Source organism: Schistocerca piceifrons, chromosome 9 (genome assembly GCF_021461385.2).
Source record: "Schistocerca piceifrons isolate TAMUIC-IGC-003096 chromosome 9, iqSchPice1.1, whole genome shotgun sequence".
Lineage (NCBI taxonomy): Eukaryota > Metazoa > Arthropoda > Insecta > Orthoptera > Acrididae > Schistocerca > Schistocerca piceifrons.
Window position 1 is genome coordinate 88819324 of NC_060146.1, and position 25164 is coordinate 88844487.

A 25164-nucleotide genomic window follows, 5' to 3' on the forward strand; every position below is an offset into this window, starting at 1 on the left:
AGGTTAGTTAGGTTTAAGTAGTTCTAAGTTCTAGGGGACTGAGGACCTCAGAAGTTAAGTCCCATAGCGCTCAGAGCCATTTGAACCATTTTTGAACCTTCCATTGTCAGTCAGTGTCTCTATAGTTACTTTCCTTCAATTAAGGTTACCCTCAAGCCCCAATACCTGAATTTGATAAGTGTTGCATACGTGTATATCCTGTTATGTGAGTACTACACCCAGAGAAATTAATCAGAGGAATGGACGGTTGAAGGATGGTGAAAGGAGGAAAACAGTAGAGAGAGTAATGGCGGGAGTTTTTTGGACGTCGAACGTATGGAAACGAGAATATGAGCGATTCAAGGATTAACCGTTAGTGAAAAAGGTGAAGTAAGGTGCTTGTGACTCCAACACACAAAAGTTTTTCGAAATGGTGAATGCTTCTTGTGAGCCATTCATGGCGGAAGATTCTGAGTTTTACTGAATTACGGTGAGCAATTATTGTTTTACCACAAAAACATACTCGTGTAGTTGCATGGATCATCAATTTCTCAACGTGTCTTTCGTGTTTAATAAAATATTGGGCCCCTACAGCTATATTTGTGCGTTGCAGCCAAATCTGATTGAAAATCGATGACTGTGAGTCAACTAAAAATTTGTCCTACTGATATTCCTTCGTATACTGCTCCGAATTTATCTGTACTTTTCAGAAAAGCTGTTGTCATGCAAGAACGTCAATAATTTTTGCTGTGCATATTCGCATATAAACATGAAAGGTGCCACGCCATTTTTGTGAAATCCGCGAAGACAGAGATTGCATCACGTGCCGCCGTCTTCAGATGTCACGTGATAGGAGACGCTTCTTTGCATATATTTTCCGGCATCGGAAAACAAAGACAGTAAATATAAACGAAACAAACAATATTGCCTGTACACAGAAAGAACTAAAATACAGTATGAAAAGCTCCTTCTCTCATGTAGAAAAAAGTACTTAGAAGCAAATTAACTGGACAGTTGAGCCGTCTTCGTACGGCAGATGTTTTCCCATCGCTAAGCACGCCAGATGTGTGTCTTTCTCTTTCCTTTATAATTTGCTGGCTCTCGGAAAGTGTCCATACTGCCATTTCAGGTGTGGAATATTAATTACGACGATTCGAACGCGAGGACAACACAACACTCAGTCCCCGAGCAGAGAAAGAGTCTGATCCTGCCAAGAATCGAACCGGGCCCTTTCCTTTCGCAATCTGCCGTGCTGGCCGCGCAGCTACCGAGGCGGACTAGACGTGGTTCACTACGTGGCTGCTGTTCATGGATGAGCTGCTGCATCACACGTAACTTGCTCCTCATGCAACTAGCGTAGGTTCAGTCTCAGATAAAGCTAAAAATAGTTTATTTACTCCAACGGTACAAGTTTTCTGTACTGTCTGAATGTGTGTGTGTGTGTGTACACGTGTACATGCAAGGGTGTATACAGAGTGAGTCTGGAGGAAAGGCACATGCTTTGACTGGTGATAGTATTGGTGGTTGCGAACAGAAAAAATCATATGAACATATATCCCGTTCTTAAGAGTTTTCCGGGACACTAAGGAGAACAGTAGGGAACAGAACAAATGCAGGTGATTGTAAATGATACCGTTTTCAATACACACAGTCGTGATCGGATGCTTGAGTAACGTTCTCCACATCATTACGAAGTGTCGTATTCAGGATCTATGGAACAAGTACTAATCTAATCTAATATAATCTAATCTACACCTGCAAAGATGCACTTGCTTTACGGCAGCAAAGAGCGAGGTGACGGTTCAAACTCGTGTACGGCCATCCGTGATTTCCCTAGATCGCTTCATGCAAATGCCAGGAAGGTTCCTTTCAAAGGGCACGGCCAAATTTATACCCCACCCTTCCGTAATCCGATGGGACCGATGACTTCGCTGTTTGGTAGCCTCCCCCAAGCCAACCAACCACCCAATCCACACCAACGATTCCTACTGTCATCAAGGAATGTAAGATCTGTAGGTCATCTCTTAGGAGATCGAATCCGGTCTTCTAAAAATGAAAACAAACAACTTAAAAGTGATCGCAACTGTGTGTGTTTAAATAAGTTATAGTATTGTAAAGATAGCTGTTATTCCTGTTCCAAAAAATTTTAGTAAATGGAACACTGTGATCTAATGTTTTGTTTAACTATGTACATTTCCTCACAAAAGATGTTCCACTGTCAATTGCGGTGTGTTTTGCACCTCTTGTAGAAATCTACTGTGTTACTGATCTGAGCTCAGTCGTACGGTCATTTCCTTGATCACACGGAAGTAAAACCCTTCGAAATGTCTGTAATTGAAGGAGCATTACCCCAACTGGTGTACAAGTCAACTGCCGCAAAGGCATATCGCAACCCTACTGCTGAAAGTAGCTGGCCCAATAAGTCTGTGTCTGTGGGAAAAAAAGCGTCTTTTCAGAAAAATCACTTACGGTCAATAAGGTTAGTAAATACTACAGAACGCATCTCTATTAAGTTAATGGCTCTGATCACTATGGGACTTCACTGCTGAGGTCATCAGTCCCCTAGAACTTAGAACTAATTAAACCTAACTAACCTAAGGACATCACACACATCCATGCCCGAGGCAGGATTCGAGCCTGCGACCGTAGCGGTCGCGCGGTTACAGACTGTAGCGCCTAGAACCGTTCGGCCACTCCGGCCGGCCTGTTAAGGTAATAATTAAGTCTCAGACTATATAGAACAGATGCCATCTTCATATATATACAGGGTGTTACAAAAAGGTACGGCCAAACTTTCAGGAAACATTCCTCACACATAAATAAAGAAAAGATGTTATATGGACATGTGTCCAGAAAAGCTTAATTTCCATGTTAGAACTCATTTTAGTTTCGTCAGTATGTACTGTACTTCCTCGATTCACCGCCAGTTGGCCCAATTGAAGGAAGGTAATGTTGACTTCGGTGCTTGTGTTGACATGCGACTCATTGCTCTACAGTACTAGCATCAAGCATTGTTGGTGATGTCTTGATCGGGCCCCATGTTCTTCCACCTACGCTCGATGGAGCAAGTTATCATGATTTCATAGGGGATACTCTACCTGTGCTGCTGGAACATGTGCTTTTACATGTACCACACAACATGTGGTTCATGCACGATGGAGCTCCTGCACGTTTCAGTCGAAGTGTTCGTACGCTTCTCAACAACAGATTCGGTGACCGATGGATTGGTAGAGGCGGACCAATTCCATGGCCCCCACGCTCTCCTGACCTCAACCCTCTTGACTTTCATTTACGGGGGCATTTGAAAGCTCTTGTCTACGCAACCCCGGTACCAAATGTAGAGACTCTTCGTGCTCGTATTGTGGACGGTTGTGATACAATACGCGATTCTCCAGGGCTGCATCAGCGCATCAGGGATTCCATGCGACGGAGGGTGGATGCATGTATCCTCGCTAACGGAGGACATTTTGAACATTTCCTGATTTACTTCAGGCTCTGTGGACCGTGAATTCAGCGTGAAGTTGCTATAGTCACGAACACGCATATTTTGACCTCTGTTGACCACTCCACCATAGCTTTGCATGGCTTTCTCGCATGTTTCACAGAAAATGGGACGACAGACATTTATCAACAGGCGTACAAGTTCTCCGTCTGTTTCCCGGTACACCAGCATGGAGTCGGGGCCAACCACACTGTCACTCATCTTAAGGCGGCTGGGGGCCGCGCCGCGTTACCGCTTTCTCAGAGTTTGAGCTGCCATAAGCTGCCTATTGTCACTTCCCTTCGCCGCTCCCCTGGCTGGCCACGCTCAAGTCTAAATGCTTCCCTGGGGTAAACTAGCGTCCAGTAAATCGACTCGTTTCCACAAAGTTTTCATGTCATGTGAATTACTTTAAAACCATCACCCGACATTAATTATTCCACTACGTCCATACTAGACCCTCTACAAGATGCATTGTGCCTTGTCAGTCATTTTGTTAAGGCCTACTGTTCGCTCAACTTGAGTTAGGTGATCTTTAATGACTTGATGTAAGGGGCATAGTTCTTGCTATCTTACAACTGTTACGAAAGATGAAGGTACCACGCCACGTAAAAGGTGGCCTCATCTGTGAATAGGATGGATTACACAAATCCCCGAATCGTGGTTGCCTGGTGAAGAAACCAGTGACAAAATTGCTCCCGGTTTTGAAAGTCTGTCGCTAGTAAGCCCTGCACACGCTGTAAGTGATAAGGGTAGTGACGTCATGGAGAATGTTCCAGACGGTCGTCGTCTGGCTTACCCTGTACTGGCGGGCCAAGTGCCCGGTACTGACACGACGGTCGCCTTCTGCAGCGTTAATTTCCTCCACTTCTGGTGTCCAAACATTTCGGGTACGTCCTTCATGATTTCCTGCTTCCTGAAAGGAGCCTGCCTCAGACAAACGGCGAAACACTGTTCCAAACATTCAATTTCGTGGTTGTTGTCCTGATGCATTGCTGTCAACCGCTCGTTGCCATTTGCCTTTCCGTAGGTAAACACCATGTCGGCAAACTCTCGATTCGAATACTGAACCATTGTGTACAATGCTGTATAATATCCACTACAAGGTGACTCAGCAAGAGAAGTGAATCGGACACAATATTGCCAATTACTGCGGCAGGAGAGAACTCTAGGGCCTGATCTTTGAGGAACAGTACCACCATCTAGGAGGAAACCATGCATTCTGTAACTGTGGCTGCATGGTACAGAGCGTATTACACCGCAGTCTCTGTAACAATGTATGATTGAATAAATGCTGTCTGGCATGGAAACCATGCATTTCCGGACGTAAGCTCATTAGACATTTTTCGTTCCGTATCCTATCAAGGCCCCGGGAGTAGACAACATTCCATTAGAACTACTGACAGCCTTGGGAGAACCAGTCCTGACAAAACTCTACCATCTGGTGAGCAAGATGTATGAGACAGGCGAAATACCCTCAGACTTCGAGAAGAATATAATAATTCCAATCCCAAAGAAAGCAGGTGTTGACATATGTCAAAATTATCGAACTGTCAGTTTAATAAGCCACGGCTGCAAAATACTAACGCGAATTCTTTACAGACGAATGGAAAAACTGGTAGAAGCCGACCTCGGGGAAGATCAGTTTGGATTCCGTAGAAATGTAGGAACACGTGAGGCAATACTGACCTTACGACTTACCTTAGACGAAAGGTTAAGGAAAGGCAAACCTAAGTTTCTACCATTTGTAGACCTAGAGAAAGCTTTTGACAATGTTGGCTGGAATACTCTCTTTCAAATTCTGAAGGTGGCAGGGGTAAAATACAGGGAGCGAAATGCTATTTACAATTTGTACAGAAACCAGATGGCAGTTATAAGAGTCGAGGGGCATGAAAGGGAAGCAGTGGTTGGGAAGGGAGTGAGACAGGGCTGCAGCCTATCCCCGATGCTATTCAATCTGTATATTGAGAAAGCAGTAAAGGAAACAAAAGAAAAATTCGGAGTAGGAATTAAAATCCATGGAGAAGAAATAAAAACTTTGAGGTTCGCCGATGACATTGTAATTCTGTCAGAGACAGCTAAGGACTTGGAAGAGCAGTTGAACGGAATGGACAGTGTCTTGAGAGGAGGGTATAAGATGAACATCAACAAAAGTGAAACAAGGATAATGGAGTGTAGTCGAATTAAGTCGGGTGATGCTGAGGGAATTAGATTAGGAAATGAGACTTAAAGTAGTAAAGGAGTTTTGCAATTTGGGGAGCAAAATAACTGATGATGGTCGAAGTAGAGAAGAGATAAAATGTAGACTGGCAATGGCAAGGAAAGCGTTTCTGAAGAAGAGAAATTTGTTAACATCGAGTTTTGATTTAAGTGTCAGGAAATCGTTTCTGAAAGTGTTTGTATGGAGTGTAGCCATGTATGGAAGTGAAACATGGACGATAAATAGTTTAGACAAGAAGGGAATAGAAGCTTTCGAAATGTGGTGCTACAGAAGAATGCTGAAGATTAGATGGGTAGATCACATAACTAATGAGGAGATATTGAATAGAATTGGGGAGGAGATTGTGGCACAACTTGACTAGAAGAAGGGATCGGTTGGTAGGGCATATTCTGAGGCATCAAGGGATCACCAATTTAGTACTGGAGGGCAGCGTGGAGGGTAAAAATCGTAGAAGGAGACCAAGAGATGAATACACTAAGCAGATTCAGAAGGATATCAAGGGATCACCAGTTTAGTACTGGAGGGCAGCGTGGAGGGTAAAAATCGTAGAAGGAGACCAAGAGATGAATACACTAAGCAGATTCAGAAGGATGTAGGCTGCAGTAGGTACTGGGAGATGAAGAAGCTTGCACAGGATAGAGTAGCATGGAGAGCTGCATCAAACCAGTCTCAGGACTGAAGACCACAACAACAAACAACTTCCTATCATTGAAAAATCCATAGAGTGGGAAAATCACTCAGTCTAAATAAAAGCACAATAAACAAAACACGCGAACTGTACACAGAAGCCGTCCGATGTGATCGTGCAGTTCTAGGCGCTTCAGTCTGGAACCGCGTGACCGCTACGGTCGCAGGTTCGAATCCTGTCTCGGGCATGGATGTGTGTGATGTCCTTAGGTTAGTTAGGTTTAAGTAGTTCTAAGTTCTAGGGGAGTGATGATCATAGATGTTAAGTCCCATAGTGCTCAGAGCCATATGAATTTTTGTACACAGAAGACCACCGCAAAGAGAAAGCTTTCACTGTCTGGCACCAAAAATCGGTACGATCTTCAAACTCGAGGCCAGTCGATCGAAACCAGTCGGCTCACTCGATCGTCACAGATTTGCTGTCCCTAGACGCAAGTGGACGGAACGGGAGATCTCGGCTACGGACGAGAGCACAGTGTGGACGCTGTGGAGAGGTTGGCTGCCGGCCGCCGCGGCCGCGTAATCCGTGTATCGGCGGGGATTACGGCCGCTGTTGGTGTAACACGTTTTGGCCTGAAAAGCGCGCCCCACCCTTCCGGCAGAGTGCTCTGTATAAACTGCCCGCCCCCTGCCGCGCTCCAATTGCTCACGCGGCACCCGGCGCACACCACACAGCACAGAGCAGTTCTTTTTTGTCACGCAGGTCGCGGCCATTATTTCTGCGAACACTGTCTCATTTTTTTTCCGCCCTGCCTCCGGCTGCAGCGCCCGATGGGTGGTAATCCGTCGATAAAGGCTTCGGCGCCGCGGGAGGCCTTCGCTTTCGCCAGACGCGGTCGCTGTCCCGACTGCAGCCGCTGGTTCACTGTGGCAGGGAGTACACGTCCTCGAAACGTCAACAGAAATTAGAATTCTAGCAAGTGGCGCTGCTCCATTGGCGCTGACGTCCCTGCAGACGCAGAAGGCTGTAGACAGCAGTGCCTGAGTTGATAGCGTGGCTTTTGCCTTTCTACATCTACATCTACATACATACTCCGCAATCCACCATACGGTGCGTGGCGGAGGGTACCTCGTACCACAACTAGCATCTTCTCTGCCTGTTCCACTCCCAGACAGAACGAGGGAAAAATGACTGCCCATATGCCTCTGTACAAGCACTAATCTTTCTTATCTTATCTTTGTGGTCTTTCCGCGAAATGCAAGTTGGCGGCAGTAAAATTGTACTGCAGTCAGCCTCAAATGCTCGTTCTCCAAATTTCCTCAGTAGCGATTCGCGGAAAGAACGCCTCCCTTCCTCTAAAGACTCCCACCCAAGTTCCTGAAACATTTCCGTAACACTCGAGTGATGATCAAACCTACCAGTAACAAATCTAGCAGCCCGCCTCTGAATTTCTTCTATGTCCTCCCTCAATCCGACCTGATAGGGATCCCAAACGCTCGAGCAGTACTCAAGAATAGGTCGTATTAATGTTTTATAAGCGGTCTCCTTTCGGAAAGCCTTCGATGCAGCTCCACACTGCTTCTGTTCGGTTACGCGTTGTATTTGTAACTTTGCACCTCGAAAAATTAAAGTTATGAAATTCATGATTCGTTTGCTTGCAGGCTCACTGTCGATCAAAAGTTTCTGGGCACGTATTGTTTTTCGAGTACAGTCTTCTGACTGGTTTGGTGCGGCCGCCACGAACTCCTCTCCTGTGCAATTGCAAACTATGTCCTTAGTTATTTGCTGAATGTATTCCAGTCTCTGTTTTCCTCTACAGTTTTTACCCTCTTCATCTCCCTCTGGCACCATGGAAGTTATCACGTGATGTCTTAACAGATGTCATACCACCCTGATCCTTCTTCTTCTTAGTGTTTTCCACATATTCCGTTCTTCTCCTGTTCTGCGCTGAACCTCTTGATTCCTTACCTTATCAGTACACGTAATTTTCAACAATCGCCAGTAGCACCACATCTCAAATGCTTCGATTCTATTCTGTTCCGGTTTTTCCACAGCTCATGTTTCAGTACCATACAATGCTGTACTCGAAACGTACATTCTCAGAAATGTCCTCCTCAACGTAAAGCCTATGTTTGATACTAGCAGACTTCTCTTGACCAGGAATGCCCTGTTTTATCTAAGTCTGCAGGCTTTCGTGGTCGTTGTCACTGAAGTTAATGTCTTCTGGGTTATTAGGCCGCGTCAAGTTTCTTCTAAAATGTTCGACGTTTCGACCCCTCTGCTGGGATCTTCCTCAGGATCTTTTGGTGTCCACTACTGCTAGAACACTGTCAGAGACGAGTGTCGCGTGCACTTATAAAGGGGGAATTTTCTGGCGTCCGTGCTGGAGAAGAGATAGTATTGGTTAAAATACATGTGGCCACCATTGGTGAGCCATTGGTGAGCTAATACAGAAGAAGGGGCGTTGGTAGCTCATCTCCCGTGGATATTATTGGCGGTCATCGTCATTGGATATAAAGGCACTGTTTCACACTTATGCTGGAGAAGGGTTATTGGTTGAAATGCCTGCTACCGCAATTGGTTGGTCGTCATCAGTGGCTAGATTCGAAACGGACAGAGCAAGAGAGTAGGTGTGTGACCGGCATAAACAACGTGCTGCAAGTCACCTCGGCGGACAGTAATATTTTGGGTAAACATTCCCCCTCTCTTCGATGCATGAGCTGTTAAGGTGATTGTTCGATAATTCACGCACTTTTCGGTTCTTGCAGTCTTGGGAATTATGTGGATAATATTTTTCCAAAAGTCGGATGGAATGTCGCCAGGCTTATAAATTGTACACAACTCCGTGAATAGTCGTTTTGTTGCCACTTCTCCCAAAGATTTCAGAAGTTCCGATGAAATGCTGTCCCTTCCGCCTTATTTGATTTTAAGGCTTCCCACTGCACTCTTAATGTTACACCTTTGTGATGGCTTGAACTCTGTTGGAGACACTTGCGGTAATGTCAATGACTGCAGAGGAGAGGCAGCGTGTTCGTTCTCAACAACCGAGAAGGTAGGAATGTTCGACACTGTGATCTGGTTCTAATTCGACATTCTACCTCATTCCAAAAGTGTTCCATTGTGTTCAGCTCGGAACTCTGGGCAGGCCAGTCCATTTCACGAACGTTAGTGTCTACAAACAATTGCCCGACAAATGCTACTTTATGACAGTTGCGACGTCGTGTCGATACAGTTGTCTCCAAACTGTTCCTCCATTACACGCTGTAGGAAGTGTTGTAAAATATAATAACAGCTTAATTTTATCCATTGTTTTTCAGTGTTTCGTCCGCGACTGTTTTACTTTCGTAAAATGAAGAACAATGGAACTAAAGATGAACTTGAAGAACTCCTCACATCATTCAGCTCACACCACAATAAAATAAAGTCCACAATAGAACACGAAACAAATCAATCCATAAATTTCTTAGACCTCACAATTGTGAATGAACAACAACAACATAACTTATACGGTTACCGAAAACCAACCTACACTGACATCACAATACATGAATTTTCATACCACCCGAACACACATAAATATGCTGCATTTAGAATAATGTTGAACAGGGCACATACATTACCTTTAAAACCCAAAGAACTGACACAAGAAATAGATACTATCAAAACAATTGCAGTAAATAATGGTTACTCTGTAAAATCAATTGATAAACTATCTAGAAAAATTAAGACCAACATCACTCACAAAAACACTGAAAAGAAAACTCGCGACACAAAACAAATCTTCACAAGCATTCCATACTTAAGCACAGTATCACAAAAAATAGCTAACTTATTCAAAAAATCCAATATTAAATTATCTTTCTCCACAAACAGCAAACTTGGATACCACTTACCTCACACGGTGAACACAAACAAGCCAATAACACAACACAGTGGAATATATAAATTGCAATGTAACAGTTGCCCTGCATTTTACATAGGAAAAACTGGAAGAACCTTCCACACACGGTATAAAAAACACACCGACGCCTTTCGACTAAACCATTTTGAAAAATCTACAATAGCTAACCACATGCATATTAATAAACACAGACTTGACAACATCCACAACAGCCTAACTGTACTTCACACAGAACCCAACAGTAAAAAACTTAATCTACTAGAATAGTTAGAAATAATGCTACACAAAGAAAAATATTCCGAAAACCTGTTGACTGAACAAACAGAGATTAACAGCCATAATTTTTCCTACAACTTTAAAAGTATATTTTTTCCTGAGGAATGAAATCTATAATAGTACAAACAGCTGACAACCTACAACATAGTGCCAAATAATTATTTTAATAATACCTGTGTACTAGTAATACTACAGCATATTATCTTCTGTGAAACAAGAAAATCGACTATATTTAGAAGTAGAACATCTGTATGAACGAGAATCTTTGGCATGTTTACGTTCTGCTACTACAATGTGCGAAAAAGTGTGTGACTATGTATATACCCCAGTATGTACTGCAAAATTAAAGATATGTATTGTGTATACCAACTGCACAACAGAAGGAGACATCATACAATGTTAAACTATAAGTTAGTTTCATATTATTAACGCTGTTAAACTTATACCTACAATATAACATGTTGTAACACAAAAATGAAATATCAACAGGCAAACAACTAAAAAACCTGATGTAAATCACTAAAAAGCACCTGAAGATGAGCCTCCAGGGCTCGAAATGCATAGTCCAGTAAATAAACGCAACTTGTGACTGAAGGCGGTTTGTTCTTTATAATACAGCATTTCGCGTTTGGCGTTCCATTAAGCGTAATAAGGGAACCACATCGCAACCACGAAAAACGCACTTTCCGTTCTTCACTGTTGGTACTACTCATAACGGCAGGCCATATTCTCCAAGCATTCGCCAAACTCAAACCCTTCCATCGTATTGCCGCAGGAAAGAGCGCGATTCATTACTCCAGACCACTTGTTTCCAGTAAACCACTGTCTAGTCGCTTAACCCTTTATAACATCTCAAGCGTTCACTCTGCAGCGGAGTGTGCACTGATATGAAACTTCCTGGCAGATTAAAACTTTGTACCGGGCCGAGACTCGAACTCGGGACCTTGCCTTTCGCAGGCGAGGGCTCCAGGAATGCTAGGTCTGCAAGTTTCGCAGGAGCGTTTCTGTGGAGCCTGGGAGGCAGGAGACGAGGTACTGGCGGAAGTAAAGCTGTGAGGACGGATTCTGAGTCGTAGCTCAGTCGGTAGAGCCCGCGAAAGGCAAAAGTTCCGAGTTCGAATCGCGGCACAGAGTTTTAATCTGCCAGAAAGCTTCATCACAATCGTTGATTAGCACTGACAACGAAAGTATATGGTTTACGAGGAGGTGATCGAGCATTGTAGCCAAATCTTCATAACTCCCTACGCACAGTTACTGTGCAAGCTGTACAGGGTGGTTCAAAAAGAATACCACAACTTTAGGAATTTAAAACTCTGCAACGACAAAAGGCAGAGCTAAGCACTATCTGTCGGCGAATTAAGGGAGCTATAAAGTTTCATTTAGTTGTACATTTGTTCGCTTGAGGCGCTGTTGACTAGGCTGAAAACCAAACTACCCGAGGCAGCCCGTGACAGAGCACTTCATCACTGGCCTCCAAGGAGCCCTGATCTTACCCCCTGCGACTTTTTCTTATGGGGGTATGTTAAGGATATGGTGTTTCGACCACCTCTCCCAGCCACCATTGATGATTTGAAACGAGAAATAACAGCAGCTATCCAAACTGTTACGCCTGATATGCTACAGAGAGTGTGGAACGAGTTGGAGTATCGGGTTGATATTGCTCGTGTGTCTGGAGGGGGCCATATTGAACATCTCTGAACTTGTTTTTGAGTGAAAAAAACCTTTTTAAATACTCTTTGTAATGATGTACAACAGAAGGTTATATTATGTTTCTTTCATTAAATACACACTTTTAAAGTTGTGGTATTCTTTTTGAATCACCCTGTACTATTGGTAGCAATTTGCAAATCACGAGTTATTCCTTCCGCTCATTTTATGAGATTTTTTACAATCATCCTCGACGGTCTCCAACCGACCGTACGTTAGGTGTGCCTGTTCTCGGCTTAGCTTTCCGTGTCCACTTCACAATTTCATCACCAACAGTCGACTTGGGCAACTTTAGAATGGTTGAAATCTCGCAGGTGATGTTCCTACTCAGGTGACATTCAATGACGAGTCAATTGGCTGTCCTCACCGAACCATTCTGCTGTCACTGCCCTTCTACTGACAACGTAAAACTCCCGGCCTAGGGACCGATGACCTAGCAGTTTGGTCCCTTCCCCCCTCTTTTAAACCGAACAAAACTCCGGATCTCTTTTTATGCTGGCTGGTCCAGTTCTCTGACGTCTTGTGGTCAATTACGCGTTACATTAGAGTGTCCGGATACTTTTGATCAGATGCTGTGCGTGCAGTAAGTTTAATGCGCAATTTTAATTCCTTTTCTACTCAATTTACGAAACAGTTGCTACATTTTTGCCTCCCAAGCGTTAGTACGATGGCAAGAGACACGGGTAATCGTAAAACAAATGTAAAAAGAACTCAATGATGTGAAATAAGCTAGAATGTCTTCTGTTGCGTAAATTGCATGTTACTGCAAATAATCTCACTGAGAGAAATAAATGTAAACACAGCGTTTCATCAGAAGAAGTATACATTTCTTTTGCTGACTGTTTTTATGACTGGGACTTCCTTTCATAAGTAAAAATTTTTGACGAAGCCCATTCTTGCACTTCACTAGTCTTTCCAATTCACGAATATTTGTGTAATATGGTTACTTTTCCTTCGCAAGACAACTGTTTTGAAAACTTTTGACACCTGTCCCTCTGTAATAACTGCGGAATTTGTTTTTCTTGGTCGGGAAACAGCTATATTGTTTTTATTGTTTTCATCGTTTCAAAAAAAAAAAAAAAAAACACTACTTAAACCTAAGGAGACACATCCATGCCCGAGGCAGGATTCGAACCTGCGACGGGAGCGGTTGCGCGGTTCCTGACTGTAGCGCCTAGAACCACTCGGCCACCCCGGCCGGCTTTATCGTTTCCTTTAGCACTCCTGTGTCGTAGTTTTCTCTTAAGATCAACTATGTTTCTTATTTGATACGTTAAATAATGTATGTATTGTATTCCACACTGGTTTACCGTTTTTCGCGCTCAAAAACTAGTTTGTTTCGAAGTGTAGTGAACAAAACTTCTCGTTATTATGTCTTCCTGCAATTCATCATGTCTTCAAGTGTTTACTGTGGATTTCTTGCTCTTAAAAAGGAACGTGATTGTTTAAGATACGTCGGCAGGTTAGAACGAAAACGTATCCAAACGATCCTGTAAAGTGCTACTGCATACCTCTTACGGTGCTTCTTTAACGGCCAGAAGTGGACCAGCGCGCCATAGATTCGCTCAATTTGTGAAGCTATTCCTCTTGAATAGATCATTTAATTTTTCTGAAACTTTAATCACATCTTAAGATGTTTCTAAATTTGTCGGAGTATGAAAATAAATTTTCAAAACTTTATTAACCTATAAAATTCGTTTTATATAAGCAGCTCTCTACATTTCATTTCATGTGTGGTACATGCCACCCTGCACCAGAGGCAAGGAAGCAACCAGCTAAGAAATGCACATTCCGCAGCTCAAAAAGGGGGAAATATATTCGTTTCTTGTGCTCAAACTGGAGCGTCTTTCCGCAGCCCCGCAGTGTTTTCTGCCATCAGCAAAATAAAATGCTTACGTCGGAGGAACCCAAACCCAGGCGAGCAGCACAGAGCGGTCAGAGAGAGACAGAGAGAAAGAGAGAGAGAGAGAGAGAGAGAGAGAGAGGACCTGTTATTCAGATCGGGGTCATAGGTCGGTGCGCTCAAGTCCGGGCACACAACTGGCGCGCCGAAGCAGTGAGATGGGTCGGCACCTGGCTCGCTGGACCAGTTACTGGCGTTATGCTCTCTTGCGGATCCCCAATTCTGTTAAGTGCGCGAGCAGGGACAGGCTGTCAAGAGTGGCACCTGTTTCGATGGACCAGTTATTCAGTTTGGAGTCAGAGGTCGGAGCAAAGTCAGCGGGCTACACAACCCGACTGGCGTCGCAGGCAGATGAGCTCACACCTTGCTAAGTGGACCAGTTATTGGGGTTGCACTCAGGTGGAACCCTAACATACTGTCTGTTACGTATGCATGTAGAGCCAGGACAGCAGTGGCACGTGGTGGTATGGACCATTTGTTCAGATCGGGGTCCACGGGCAGCACGTGGCCACACAACACACTGGTGAACCGGATCGCTATAAGCAGTGCCCAGCGCGAAACAGAATGTCGCCACGTGGCGTTGGAAGGTAAGAGATGAGCCGCAGGTGGGGGGACTACACTGTCATAAACCGCTGAAAATGCAAGTGATGCGTCGCCTGAGCTGGCAGCCATTTCCATTTAGTGCCGAGGCCGCTTACTACGTGTCTCACTTTAACCGGAATACACTGCTGATATCACCTACTGTTGTTGTTGTTGTGGTCTTCAGTCCTGAGACTGGTTTGATGCAGCTCTCCATGCTACTCTATCCTGTGCAAGCTTCTTCATCTCCCAGTACCTACTGCAGCCTACATCCTTCTGAATCTGCTTAGTGTATTCATCTCTTGGTCTCCCTCTACGAATTTTTACCTCCCACGCTGCCCTCCAATGCTAAATTGATGATCCCTTGATGCCTCAGAACATGTCCTACCAACCGGTCCCTTCTTTTTGTCAAATTGTGCCACATACTCCACTTCTCCCCAATTCTATTCAATGCTTCATAATTAGTTATGTGATCTACCCACCTAATCTTCAGCATTCTTCTGTAGCACCACATTTCGAAAGCTTCTATTCTCTTCTTGTCCAAACTATTTATCGTCCATGTTTCACTTCCATACATGGCTACACTCCATAGAAATACTTTTAGAAACGACTTCCTGACACTTAAATCTATACTCGATGTTAACAAATTTCTCTTCTTCAGAAACGCTTTCCTTGCCATTGCCAGTCTACATTTTATATCTTCTCTACTTCGACCATCATCAGTTATTTTGCTCCCCAAATAGCAAAACTCCTTTACTTCTTTAAATGCCTCATTTCCTAATCTAATTCCCTCAGCATCACCCGACTTAATTCGACTACATTCCATTATCCTCGTTTTGCTTTTGTTGATGTTCATCTTATACCCTCCTTTCAAGACACTGTCCATTCCGTTTAACTGCTCTTCCAAGTCCTTTGCTGTCTCTGACAGAATTACAATGTCATCGGCGAACCTCTAAGTTTTTATTTCTTCTCCATGGATTTTAATACCTACTCCGAATTTTTCTTTTGTTTCCTTTACTGCTTGCTCAATATACAGATTGAATAACATCGGGGAGAGGCTACAACCCTGTCTCACTCCGTTCCCAACCACTGCTTCCCTTTCGTGCCCCTCGACTCTGGTAACTGCCATCTGGTTTCTGCACAAATTGTAAATAGTCTTTCGCTCCCTGTATTTTACCCCTGCCACCTTCAGAATTTGAAAGAGAGCATTCCATCACCTACTAGTGCTATGAAAATATTTCCCCTGTTGTAGAAATATTTGATCCATAAATGAACTTCAACGTCATGTGACTGTTATTAATGTAATCCACAAACATTATAAAACCGTACGTGTGCATGTATGTATCTATGCATGTTCCACATTTCCTCCTAAACCACTGGATCGATTTCAGCTGATCTTGGTACACATATCACATACTGTCTGTAAACAACCACTGTGGGAGTAAATGCCTCAAAAATGGGTGGGGGGTGATAAAGGAGCGTAGTTCACGGCGCACAAATAATCCAAGTTATATTCATCCAGTATTTGAGAATTAAAGATCTCAGTGTATTGCAACACACATTACTTGTATTTTCAAACCTTTACGAAACTTTTCTCGCTACACCCCACAAAAATGATGGAAAGGGAAAAGGTTTATCGCTTATTACAGTTTTGATGTTCGCGCAGTATAACTGCCGCATCACGCATGACCTTTTACTTTATTACTTCTTTACCAGTAACTCTTTTTGCAGCACATTTTGCAGAGACTGTTTACAAATACCACTCAATGCACTTGCAAAAATATATCATGGTGCGACACATAGTTTAGTAGATCTGGCGTCATAATAACTGACATGCATGAAAACGAAACTACCGGGCGAAATTCGCTGGAGATGCATTTTAAATGTGCTTATAAATATATGTAAAATGTTTTAAGTGTATATTGAATATAAACGACACATGCGTACAGGGGCAAAGCCACAGCTAAAAAGTTCCTCCTAAACCCCTGTACCGATTTCAGTCAGCCTTCGTACACATATTATTTACTGTATGGAAAGAAATATTGTAGGGCTAAGAACCAGGAACCGTCTGTTGGGATGATACGTAGAAGAGGGAAGGGAGAGGGGTAGATGGACAGACAGGGAGAAGGAGGAGATGGGTACAGATGCGGGGGAGGAGCAGATGGACAGAGAAAGGGGGAGGGAGGGGGGTTATAGATTCGCGATAAATACGAGCTAAGTAAGGAGCCAGCGCTGTAGAGTACACTTTGTAAAACCTAATTGGGGTTCCATATGGACATGGCAAGTTATTTGTTTTCAACTCTTTCAGTTGCTTCTCTGCGTCACGGATGCCTATTACTGTGTCCTCCAGATGGGAGTCACTACGGCGGCCAAATGTCGGTATGTTTGTACGATTATCTTGCTTGAACGATTTCTTAAAGGCGAAATTTAAAACTATGGCTTTCATTTAGTTGTTTTCTGTTCAACGAGTGACTGGATTGCCGCGCAGGATTATCCGAGAGATCTAAGGCGCTGCAGTCATGGACTGTGCGGCTGGTCCCGGCGGAGGTTCGAGTCCTCCCTCGGGCATGGGTGTGTTTGTGTTTGTCCTTAGGATAATTTAGGTTAAGTAGTGCGTAAGCTGAGGGACTGATGACCTTAGCAGTTAAGTCCCATAACATTTCACACACATTTGAACAGTGAGCGGATTGAAGCTTTAGGCTCGCATAGTAATTTTTCGTCGGAGCAGAATTTTCTCGGGAATACCTTTCGCTAGGGCATAGCGGTGGTAGTTGTAAGCTCCGCACATCGATCTTTCTATAGACGCACGAATTTCCTCCAACTTTTGTCTCACTTCATTTGCGCTTTCTTTTTTGAACATAGTGTGCATGACTGGATCCTCATTGTTCTCCGAATTTAATTATTCAACCAAGATGGATCTTTCCCCTCCTTAATCCATTACGCGCCACGTACTTCTCCACAGCGCGATTTACAATGCGTTTAAACTTTGCCCACAATTCCTCTACGTCCATCATAATGGAGCTAAATGATGTCAATTCATTTTCTATGTGGGATGCTAATAACTCCTTTTCTTCTCTTTCTAGCTAAATTACACCCCTAGGTTTCGTGATACATTAATCAACTTTTGTAGCTAACTTCTTAGGCAGTGATGAAAGACGTTTCTAACAGACGGTTCCCAACGCGATAAACGTAAGAAACTGCTCCAACAGTGAAATTCAGTTTGATTAATTTAGTCCTTATGTCCTCGCGCTTGTTTGACGAGCCTGTAGAAAGCAAAAAATAAATTTGACGTACAAGTTTCATCATTTGCAGGGGCCTCAAGTCTTTATCTGTGTGGTTGAGGGATTTCACCTCGGCCTCGTAGTGCAGATGCGGCTGCAGATGTAGCGGCTGCACGGTATGAAATGATTGCCTCTCGAGAGGTTGCGTAAATAATAGCAGAGAAAGCGTGCGGGAGGCCGGGGGAGATGTGTGTCTGCGTGCGGCGCTCACGTGGGGAGCACGTGAGGACAGGCTCTTCATTACGTCTCGCCAGAGCAGGCGTGCCATTACTCAGGCCGCAAACTTCCCTCTCCTCTGGCTGCTCGCACACCTGGGGCATTACCAGCCCCGGACGTCGGACGTGGGAAATTCTTCTGCGGGACGCGCAGCCTGCCGATGCGCCACCACTCCAGCCCCCCTGCGTCGCTACAAACGGAGAAGTACGCAGTGCGTCTGAAACCGACATTCGTCATGCTATTCATTATTATTAATTCTTAGTTACGACCAATTACAGGGAGCGTTTGAACTTGTTAGCTAGGTATGACAGCTTCATTTTCTTCTTCTCTTCCCCAAATCTCTTCATGAGCTCGCTGCATTGCTTGTTACTTCGTTCTGTCCACTGTTTCCCAGTGTTTTAATTTTCTTATCGCTTTCTCTGTGAAAATGTACACTTGCGACTAGGATTCCAAAGACTCTTCCTCCCCTGACAGTATCTTATGTGGGATTCATTCCTCATAAGTTTTGAAACTTTCTGGCAGATTAAAACTGTGTGCCGGACCGAGACTCGAACTTGGGACCTTTGCCTTTCGCGGGCAAGTGCTCTACCGACTGAGCTACCCAAGCACGACTCACGCCCCTCCTGCCAGAAAGTTTCATATCAGCGAACACTCCGCTGCAGAGTGAAAATCTCATTCTGGTCTCATAAGTTTTGTTTACCTCCTTCCAATCAAATAAGTTTTACCTTCTTTTAATTTATTACATTAAGTAGTATTTTTTGTTACGCTAGTGTTTTCCATTCGGTAGATGTTACCATAGAACTTGAAGCGTATTCTGCGTACTGCGTCAGTAAACTTGTTTATTGCCGTATATAGGTCTGCAGTTTTCTTTTAACTCATATGCCATTTATGTTAGTGGGACCATATACCTTCTTAGAATTTTTCGCCATTTTTTTACAGTATCGTCATTTTTGAATGACCTTCTAGACATGTAGTTTATGTTGTATATAGTGCTTCAGGTACGAAAACTGTCTTGTAATGCCAAAGTCTCGAATTACAAGATATCACTCGTTCACTGTTGTGATTCGATGTTATTCTGTACGTTTTCTGGAGTTTGCTCTCTCTAAATTGGCTTTATTGTTGAGTACAGTCCAGATGATACTCTAATTTCTCCGTTATACTTAAAAGAAGATGTTCCGGCGTAAAGCCAAGCGCTGCCACGCCTCTCAGGAACGTCAGAGCATAGAGGGATGTGAGGAAGACGTCAGCCAATAGTACGCTGATCGACCTCTCTCTGGGACGCCAACGAGACAGCTGCGGCCTGTAGACGAACAGAACATAAAGGCCGCGTCGCCTCCACCCATGCCAAATACCTAGGCGTCCATCTAGACAAATACCTGAACCTGAGCAACCACGTAAAGGAGACCTTGAACACAGTCCGACAACGCCAATCCCTGATACGGCGAGTACAAAGCAAATTTATTGGCTGTAACGAAAAGACTGCTATGAACGCTTATAAAACGTTCGTCCGCCCACTATTCGAATATGCTGCAGCACCCCTTGCCTGCATCTCCAAAACCCAAGCCGTAAGACTCTACCGCACCGAGAGACGAATCTTACGCAGCATCCTTCGACTCGCCCCCTCCACCCCCAGACAAGAGGTGTTTGAGGAAGCAAAACTAACACCTATACAATCAAGACTAGCCGACCTGAGAGCCCGCTATGGGAAAACCACCCTCACCTCCCGACGGGACCTACACATAATATACACCCACAGAACCCGACACAGAAACAAATCCAAACACAAATACACCTACCCACCCAGAACGATCTTAAACAACATCCTCCACACCTTCCCTGACACAATACACCAACACGAGCACGCAAGACAACTGCACATACAAAACAACGACACTCCCACCTCTCCCCACCTCCAGGCGCTGAACCCCGACCGCCCACCACCATAAACCCGCACAAATTGAATGTAACCAAAACAACAAAACAACTCCGCTACCACTGTCACACTAGCAACAACGAAACAAAACTCATTACGCATCACGTACAGTGGCCTGAGCCCAAAAGTACACTACTGTCCATTAAAATTACTACACCAAGAAGAAATGCAGATGATAAACGGGTATTCATTGGACAAATACATTATACTAGAACTGACATGTAATTACATTTTCACGCAATTTGGATGCATAGATCCAGAGAAATCAGTACCCAGAACAACCACCTCTTGCCGTACTAACGGCCTTGATACGCCTGGGCATTGAGTCAAACAGAGCTTGGATGGCGTGTACAGCTACAGCTAGCCATTCAGCTTCAACACGATACCACAGTTCATCAAGAGTAGTGACTGGCGTATTCAGTTGCTGAGAGATCTGGAGAATGTGCTGGCCAGGGCAACAATCGAACATTTTCTGTATCCAAAACGGCCTGTACAGGACCTGCAACATGCAGTCGTGCATTATCCTGCTGAAATGTAGGGTTTCGCAGGGATCGAATGATGGGTAGAGCCAGGGGTCGTAACACATGTGAAATGTAACGTCCACTGTTCAAAGTGCCGTAAATGCGAGCAAGAGGTGACCGCGCCGTGTAACCAATGGCACCCCATACCATCACGCCGGGTGATACGCCAGTGTGGCGATCACGGATACCTGCTTCCAATGTGCGTTCACCGCGATGTCGCCAAAGACGGAAGCGACCATCATGATGCTGTAAACAGAACCTGCATTCATCCCAAAAAATGAAGTTTTGCCGTTCGTGCACCCAGGTTCGTCGTCGAGTACACAATCGCAGATGCTTCTGTCTGTGATGCAGCGTCAAGGGTAACTGCAGCCATGGTCTCCGAGCAGATAGTCCATGCTGCTGCAAACGTCGTCGATCTGTTCGTGCAGATGGTTGTTGTCTTGCAAACGTCCCCATCTGTTGACTCAGGGATCGAGACGTGGCTGCACGATCCGTTACAGCCACGCGGATAAGATGGCTGTCATCTCGACTGCTAGTGATACGCGGCCGTTGGGATCCAGCACGGCGTTCCGTATTACCCTCCTGAACCCACCGATTCCATACTCTGCTAACAGTCATTGGATCTCAACCAACGCGAGCAGCAATGTCGCGAGACCATAAACCGCAATCGCGATAGGCTACAATCCGACCTTCATCAAAGTCGGAAACGTGGTGGTACGCATTTCTCCTCCTTACAAGAGGCATCACAACAACGTTTCACCAGGCAAAGACGGTCAACTGCTGTTTGTGTATGAGAAATCTGTTGTAAACTTTCCTCATGTCAGCACGTTGTAGGAGTCGCCACCGGCGCCAACGTTGTGTGAATGCTCTGATAAGCTAATCATTTGCATATCACAGCATCTTCTTCCTGTCGGTTAAATTTCGCGTCTGTAGCACGTCATCTTCGTGGTGCAGCAATTTTAATGGCCAGTAGTGTAAATTAGGTCATTGTAAAGCCATATCTAAGCATTCCACACGGTCACACAATTGTTAACCCATTCCCATCCCCACTCATGCCACTGGTTCAAAGTAACTCAATAAGGTACTATCAAAACTCCAAATTTCCATATTAAGTAAAATGTTACTAGTTTATAAGTTAGTGTGAAGACAAACAAAAACTTAACTACTTAGTAAAAACAGTAATTATTTTTTTAAGTTAGCAAAGCAATCATGTATCATCAAAGCAACAAAAAAAGCTACCCAAGAAAAAAATGTAATTAGTTTCTAAGTTAGCAAAACAATCATGTATCATTAAAAACAATACAAAAGCTAATTAAGAAAAATTGTAATTAGTTTGTAAGTTAGTAATAAGTTCAACCTAAATAAAGAAAAGCAAAAGAAGTACCAAGCCGCAGCCCAGTTGACAACTAGCCGTTCTATGTGCCCTACAGCAGCGATGTGGGAACTATATAATTTCACATGTATTATGCATTGTCGAAACTGATAAGATTTCTTATTTTGTCTGTCGCACATTACTTGTGACACATCATTGTAAATTCTCAAAGTTAAGTATTGCAACTTATCTTACGCCGGCCGGGGTGGCCAAGCGGTTCTAGGCGCTGCAGCCTGGAACCGCGCGACCACTACAGTCGTAGTTTCGAATCCTGCCTCGGGCATGGATGTGTGTGGTGTCCATGTCCTTAGGTTAGTTAGGTTGAAGTAGTCCTAAGTTCAAGGGGACTGACGACGACAGCAGTTAAGTCCCATAGTGCTCACAGCCATTTGAACCATTTTTTTGACCTTTATCAAAGTCGGAAACGTGATGGTACGCATTTCTCCTCCTTACAAGAGGCATCACAACAACGTTTCACCAGGCAAAGACGGTCAACTGCTGTTTGTGTATGAGAAATCTGTTGTAAACTTTCCTCATGTCAGCACGTTGTAGGAGTCACCACCGGCGCCAACGTTGTGTGAATGCTCTGATAAGCTAATCATTTGCATATCACAGCATCTTCTTCCTGTCGGTTAAATTTCGCGTCTGTAGCACGTCATCTTCGTGGTGCAGCAATTTTAATGGCCAGTAGTGTAAATTAGGTCATTGTAAAGCCATATCTAAGCATTCCACACGGTCACACAATTGTTAACCCATTCCCATCCCCACTCATGCCACTGGTTCAAAGTAACTCAATAAGGTACTATCAAAACTCCAAATTTCCATATTAAGTAAAATGTTACTAGTTTATAAGTTAGTGTGAAGACAAACAAAAACTTAACTACTTAGTAAAAACAGTAATTATTTTTTTAAGTTAGCAAAGCAATCATGTATCATCAAAGCAACAAAAAAAGCTACCCAAGAAAAAAATGTAATTAGTTTCTAAGTTAGCAAAACAATCATGTATCATTAAAAACAATACAAAAGCTAATTAAGAAAAATTGTAATTAGTTTGTAAGTTAGCAATAAGTTCAACCTAAATAAAGAAAAGCAAAAGAAGTACCAAGCCGCAGCCCAGTTGACAACTAGCCGTTCTATGTGCCCTACAGCAGCGATGTGGGAACTATATAATTTCACATGTATTATGCATTGTCGAAACTGATAAGATTTCTTATTTTGTCTGTCGCACATTACTTGTGACACATCATTGTAAATTCTCAAAGTTAAGTATTGCAACTTATCTTACGCCGGCCGGGGTGGCCAAGCGGTTCTAGGCGCTGCAGCCTGGAACCGCGCGACCACTACAGTCGTAGTTTCGAATCCTGCCTCGGGCATGGATGTGTGTGGTGTCCATGTCCTTAGGTTAGTTAGGTTGAAGTAGTCCTAAGTTCAAGGGGACTGACGACGACAGCAGTTAAGTCCCATAGTGCTCAGAGTCATTTTTGAACTTATCTTACTGTGATAAAAATTCATTAATACGATTTGCTTGAATTGTCGTCTTGCGATCCGAGTAAGTAGGTTTCCTAGGCACCCCATATTCGACGAGAAGTTAGAACACAACATAAGTCTCTGAAATTGTCCCGTATTTCGTATGTTGTGGGATCTCTGAAATTTTCCATCGAATGAGTCTTCTCATATGATATTTGAAGGTCTGAGTTTGATGCTATCTCTATGGCGAGACCCAATCCGTGAGTAGCGAAAAGGAATGAGTGACAAAGCTGTTGAAAGCGGAATCAGGCTTGACTGTAGAAAGATAAATGTTACAGTTGACAGCCTGATCTCGCAATTTTTCCTGATTCTCTAGATACAACTTCTAATAATACCACCACTTGCAAAGTAGGTTAGAGATCAGATTAATAATGTTGCTAACGCAGCATATGTTCGCTTTATCGGACAACAACAAAGCTATTGACTGTGGATGGTATCGTCAGTATGGAAATAATGAATTCACTGTAAAAAAGTCATTAATTTTGGCACTTATCTTGAATGGATTCCCACGTAGATTTCGTGGAAGTTGTTATGGCTCATCTTGTTGATTCTAGGGTGATTCCACTTTGACTGCTAGAAGGTCCAGATCTGTATTTTAGCAATATTTGAAGACCTAACAAATGCGTTTTTCAGGAAATTCTTAATGATCAAACAATCCCAGATCAGAACAATGGCATGGTAGAAATAATTTTTGACTTGGTGTTCACGATCCACATTCTTATTAAACTTCTTGTAAATTCACATATACTTCTTCTTAATTGTCAAATCATGAAGAAAACAGTTTTGTATCAATCTTCATATATTTAATTTCCTACGTAACCAAACACAAGACTTGACTGTTCTTTTACAAAACGAAATAACAACTAAACTTCTGCAAAGTGAAACAAAGACTACTCTGTGCGCATTCGCGCCAAAACGGTTACAAGTAAGTCAAAGATTATGACAGTCTCACAGAAGTGAATACACACAAGAACCATATCACTGAGATATATCGATACATCGGAGTATCTATACGTTAATAAAACCAAATGTGAATATTGTCACAAAAATATGTCTGTTACTTCGCAGAAAAGTAGTACGATATTACTGGTATCGAGAACTGGGGTTGGAGTGCCGTAATGGTCACGTAAATAAAGAACCATTACAAATTGCAGGACAAATCAATGAACTAAAGCCGCAGCCAGCAACGACAGGACTCGAGCTCCCTTCGAGAAAACTGAATGCCTTACAAACGAGAGAGACAGGGGAAGGAGAGAGCAAACGAGCGAAGAGTTTAAATATCTAGGAGAGCGGACAGGGCGAAACATATCTGAGAGATAAGCATTTATATCATGCATCACAAGAATTGAAGGAGCGTATCAGCTTAAAGAAAGCGTCTACAAGAAGCCATCAGCATACTTAATTCCAAAATGCGGCATTACCGCGTGACTGTCGGAGGCGATATATACGCCAGTATGTCCCGATATGAATAGAAAAGATCCGATGTAGTAATCAGACGAATATCCGAGGACGAGTCAAAGAAAATGGTGAATTGAGAAGGCGGCACAACCACGAACTCTACACACATGTAGAAAACATCTCAGATACCATTCGCAGCAGGAGGATTATTTTCTATGACTATACTGCCCATGTGAGTCCT